The sequence below is a fragment of the Sus scrofa genome, chromosome 6 (assembly GCF_054392235.1).
Source record: "Sus scrofa isolate SSC_HxYL_T2T_F1_AM1 chromosome 6, Sscrofa_HxYL_maternal_Yorkshire_Landrace_v2.0, whole genome shotgun sequence".
In the NCBI taxonomy this organism is placed as follows: Eukaryota; Metazoa; Chordata; class Mammalia; order Artiodactyla; family Suidae; genus Sus; species Sus scrofa.
In genome coordinates, this window is record NC_139388.1 from 14,096,175 (window position 1) to 14,101,818 (window position 5,644).

At 43.4% G+C, this 5,644-nt stretch overlaps 1 protein-coding gene across 3 annotated transcripts in view; it reads right to left on the bottom strand.

Annotated features, from left to right (window-relative positions):
• The window catches only part of AARS1 (alanyl-tRNA synthetase 1), a 70,673-nt gene extending 65,088 nt beyond the window's left edge, over nucleotides 1-5,585 (bottom strand). For all 3 annotated transcript variants that reach the window (XM_084959612.1, XM_084959610.1, XM_084959607.1), the window contains exon 1: nucleotides 5,403-5,585. The gene's annotated coding sequence lies outside the window, so the exon portion shown is untranslated. The remainder of the gene's footprint in view (nucleotides 1-5,402) is intronic.
• Between the last annotated feature and the right edge of the window lie 59 nt (nucleotides 5,586-5,644).

The window sequence follows — 5,644 nt, forward strand, 5'->3', positions numbered from 1 at the left end:
TGGCAAATGGAAGCTTCCACTGTGCCACAAGGGAAACTCCTTCATCTTCATTATTTATTTTTATTATTATTTTTTGTCTTTTGTTTTTTTAGGGCTGTACCTGCGGCACATGGATGTTCCCAGGCTAGGGGTCGAATCAGAGCTGTTGCTGCCAGCCTACACCAGAGCCACAGCCATGCCAGATCCAAGCCGCGTCTGCGACCTGCACCACAGCTCACAACACCAGATCCTTAACCCACTGAGCAAGCCCAGGGATTGAACCCACAACTTCAGGGTTCCTAGTCGGATTCATTTCCACTGAGCCATGATGGGAATTCCTCATCTTCATTTTTAATTCACTAAATCTTCTACCTTTTGTTGGGTTGAACCAAATGAAACTGCCCTCATTTGATTACTGGTGACCTATATTTTATTTTTCTGTCCTTTTGATTCTTTAAGGCCACACCTGTGGCATATGGAGGTTCCCAGGCTAGGGGTCAAATCAGAGCTGTAGCTGCCAGCCTATGCCACAGCCAAAGCCACACACAATCCGAGCTGCGTCTGTGATCTACACCACAGCTCATGACAATGCCGGATCCTTAAGCCACTGAGTGAGGCCAGGAATCAAACCCACATCCTCATGGATACTAGTCAGGTTCATTAACTGCTGAACCATGACAGGAACTCCAATCACTGTTGACCTATAAAAGCAACACTTTCATACAGTTCAATCTGACACTTCTTGAATTCACCCTGGTTTAGATTACCACTGTCATCTGGTCTACTTCATTGGCTTTCTAGAAGGTGCTCCTGCCTCTGAGTCTTCCTCTAGTACTTTTGTCACGTAGCAGCCAGTAACATTTGTAGCATGTGAATTTGATTTTCTCATTCTCCTGCTCAAGGCCCGCCCCATTCACTTTCTATTTGCCTTCTTTTTTAAAAAAAAAATCCTCATTAATAAAGCAACTTTATTTATTTATTTGCTTTTTAGGGCCACATCTGTGTTATATGGAGGTTCCCAGGCTAGGGGTCAAATCAGAGCTGCAGCTGCTGGCCTACGCCATAGCCACAGCAACAACAGATCCAAGCCTCGTCTGCCACAGCAACACTGGATCCTTAACTCACCCAGTGAGGGCAGGGATCAAACCTTAGTCCTCATGGATACGAGGCGGGTTTGTTACCGCTGTGCCACAACAAGAACTCCAATAAAGCAACTTTATTTAATTTCTTGGGGGGGGTTTGTAGGAGCATCATTTTACTTGAGTTTCAGAAAAGGCTATATTTGTAAGTCTTTCAGAATTTGATATGTCCTTTGACTTTTCAGTGTAAGGTCACTGGTGAGATTTTTTTCTTTTAGGATTCTTATTTTTTCCATTATAGTTGATTTTTGGTGTTCTGTCAATTTCTACTTTACAACAAAGTGACCCAGTCATACATATACACATACATTCTTTTTCTCACATTATCCTCCATCATGTTCCATCACAAATGACTGGATATAGTTCCCTGTGCTATACAGTAGGATATTTATTAATTTATTTATTTTAGCCACAAGGGAACCCTCCCTTCTCCTTTAGTGCAAACCATGTAACATGGCATATATATGTGTATGTATATATATATATTTTTTCCCCAACATACATATGTACTAGGCACTCCAGATCAGGTACCTCTTTAAGTCTCCAGCCTCACTTGCTTTACTTCCCTGCTATACTCTGCTCCTATTCTCCCCTGCTGAAATTTGCTTTTGTGCTGGGCCATGCCTTGGAAAAGGTGATAATCCTGTGCATTCACTCTCCAATCTCTGGGGTTTTTTTGGGGGGTTTGTTTTTTTTTAGGGCTGCACCTGTGGCATATGTAAGTTCCCAGGCTAGGAGTTGAATCAGAGCTGCAGCTGCTGGCCTATGCCACAGCCATAGCAACATGGGGTCTGAGCTACGTCTGCAACCTATACCACAGCTCACAGCAACACCAGATCCTTAACTCAGTGAACAAGGCAAGGGATTGAACCTGTATCCTCATGGATCCTAGTCTGGTTCGGTAACCACTGGGCCATGAAGGGAACTCCTGCACTCTCCAATTTCTCATTTTGAGACCATGTTTCCTCCCCTAGCACACTTCAAAGCAGAAACAAAAATGTGGAGTTCCCACTGTTGCTCAGCAGTAACAAACCTGACTAGTTTCCATGAGGATACAGCTTTGATCCCTGGCCTCGCTCAGAGGGTTAAGGATCCGGCATTGCCATGAGCTGTGGTGCAAGTTGCAGATGCAGATCAGATCCCACGTGGCTGTGGCTGTGGCTATGGCTGGCAGCTGTAGCTCCGATTTGACCCCTAGCCTGGGAACTTCCATATGCCACAGGTGCTGCCCTAAAAAGCAAAAAAAAAAAAAAAAAAAAAAAAGAAAAGAAAACAAAGAAAGAAAAAAGAAAAGAAAATTTCAAAGACAGTGCCAGGACTTACAGATGATGTTAAGAATTTTTCACCTCCAGGATTCTAGCTATGATGGGCATGAGGAAAGACAGAAAGTTACTCAAACAGGAGTCCTCTTGGAGTTCCTGCTGTGGCACAGTGGGTTCAGAATTCAAATGCAGTAGCTTGGGTCACTGCAGAGGCACAGGTTTGTTTTGTTTATCTTTTCTAGGGCCACTTCCCATGGCATATGGAGGTTCCCAGGCTAGGGGTCTAATCAGAGCTGTAGCTACCAGCCTACATCACAGCCACAGCAATGCGGGATCTGAGCCTCGTCTTCGACCTACAGCACGGCTCTTGGCAACACCGGATCCTTAACCCACTGAGTAATGCCAGGGATCGAACCTACAACCTCATGGTTCCTAGTCGGATTTGTTAACCACTGCATCACGATGCGAACTCCGAGACAGGTTTGATCCCCAGCCCAGCACAGTGGGTTAAAGGATCTGGTGTTGCAGCTGCAGCTCAGATTCTATCCCTGGTCTGGGAAATTCCACAAGCCAAGGGCACAATTCTCTTTACCCCTGATGTTCCCTATTAGTAATTTTCCATCCATTGCCCTGCTCCTTGGCTATAAATTCCCACTTGTCCATGCTGTATTTGGAGTTGAGCCTAACCTTCCCCCCCCAACACAAAAATCCCATTGCAGTCATCTTTATACCTCTGGCGATGGTCCTGAGTAAAGTTTGCCTTATCATCTTTAGTAAGTGTCATCAAATACTTTTTTTTCCTTCAGAAATTCCACATCCTTAGCAACATGTGGCGGGTCAATCTTTAATTTTGGCCATTCTAGCCAGCGAGCAGTGGTATCTCATTACGACTGAATTGCATTTGCTTAATAACTAATGATTTTGAGCTACTTTGCTTGTGCTTACTGATCACTTACTCTCGTCTAAAGTGTTCAGGTCATTCATACATTTTGACATTTTGACATAGATGTTGCAATTGGGAGTGTGGACACGGAAGCAGCCTAAATGTCCATCAGCAGAGGAATGGATAAAGAAGACATGGTACAAACATACAATGGAATATTACTTGGCTATAAAAAAAATGAAATAATGCCATTTGCAACAATCTGGATGGACGTAGAAACCATCATATTAAGTGAAATTAGTCAGACAGTGAAAGACAAACATCAATATCACTTATATCACTTTATAAAAAAAGGATAAAAACAAACATATTGCGTAACAGAAACAGACTTACGGAAAAACTTATGGTTACCAAAGGGGATGGGGTGGGAGGAATGGACTGAGGATTTGGGTTTGGCATATGTACACTAGGTATATGGAATGACTGGTCAACAGGGACCTGTTATACAGCACAGAGAACTCTACTCAGTATTCTCTGATAACCCGTGTGGGAAAAGAATTTGAATTTGAAAGAGAATGGATATGTGTATATGTATGACTGAATCACTTTGTTGTACAGCAGAATTTACCACAAACGTGCAAATCAACTATACTTCAATAAAACTTTTTTTTAAAAAAAGAATCCAACTGCAGCAGCTCAGGTAGTTGGGAGGAGCAGGTTGATCCCCTGCCCTGCCCAGTGGGATGAAGGACCAGCATTGTCACAGCTGCAGCACAGATCACAGCTGTGGCTTCGATTCAATCTTTGGCCTGGATGTGCCACAGGTGGGGCCATAAAATAAAAAAAGAAAGAAATGTGTCCTAGAGTAATACATAATTTAAAAAATGTTATGGCCTCACTCCCGCATATAGAAGTTCCTGGGGCAGGGACTGAATCCCAGCCACAGCTTCAGCATCACAGGATTCTTTATCCCACTTGGGCCACAGTAGTAACTCCTAATGTTATATATTTTGAACTAAAATCATTTCGTTTGTTTGTTTGTTTTTTGTCTTTTTTCTAGGGCCGCTCCTGCAGCACATGGAGGTTCCCAGGCTGGGGGTCTAATCGGAGCTGTAGCTGCTGGCCTATGCCAGAGCCACAGCAACAGCAACGCGGGATCCGAGCTGTGTCTGCGACCTACACCATAGCTCACCTCAATGCCAGATCCTTAACCCACCGAGCGAGCCCAGGGATGGAACCCACAACCTCATGGTTCCTAGTGGGATTCGTTAACCACTGAGCCACGACGGGAACCCCTAAAATCTTTATTAGTCTATTCAACCATACATTAAAAAATATTTATTGAGAGTCTACCAAGTACCATGCACTTTTCCAGCTTCGTTAGTCAGCTGTGACAGATAAGAGCTTTGCCTTTGTTTGAAGAGTTAACATTTTAGTGGGGAGAGGCAAAAAGTAAACTGGAAACAAGATGATTTTAGATAGTGTGGAGACGTTCAATGAAGTGTTGTCAATTAATAACAGGACATGGGAAAAAACCTATATCCCATAAGAGGAGTAGAGAAAGGAGAGTTAGGTAATTTATGTGCTGTGAGACTGATGGAATATAACGACATTAAATCGATAATTATGACATTAAAAATACTTCGCCGGTATAGAAAAAGTCAAACTTAAAACCGTGTACTTTGTTTAGGACTATGTAAAACACCTGTGCTATGATGCACATGTACAGAAATTAGAAGGACCCAGGAGAAAAAGAATACGCTGTTGTACTTAGAATAGATTTACAAGGAGATCCTGCTGAATAGCATTGAGAACTATGTCTAGATACTCATGTTGCAACAGAAGAAAGGGTGGGGGAAAAACTGTAATTGTAATGTATACATGTAAGGATAACCTGACCCCCTTGCTGTACAGTGGGAAAAAAAAAAAAAAAAAAAAAGAATACGCTGTTGTATTTTTTTGTGGTGGCATTATGGGGGTTTAAAGGCTTTTGCTTCGCTTTGGTTTTCTCTTACGCTTTATCTCGTTCGCACAGCAGAAACTGGTATGCTTCTAGGATTTTCCTTTGAGGAAAGCTTTACAGCTCAGAGACTAAAATATCTGTCATGACGCATGGAAGACTTAAAAAATAAAACTTACGTTATTTCAGTGTGACAGAGGGCAAAGAAGTGAAGGCTACAGGTTTCACTCCATACAGCTTAGGGCTCTTAAAGCACCAAGAGCTTGCTTCTTTGGAAACCGGCGGAAAAACATCGAGTTTGTGTACCAAGCCTGGCGGGCGAAGCCAGGGGAGAGGCGCGGCGCGCCGTGGCGCGCAATGGTGGCGTCTGGCGCCGGGCGGTAACTGACGTCACCTTCGCGCACCGCCGCTTCCGGTCCGC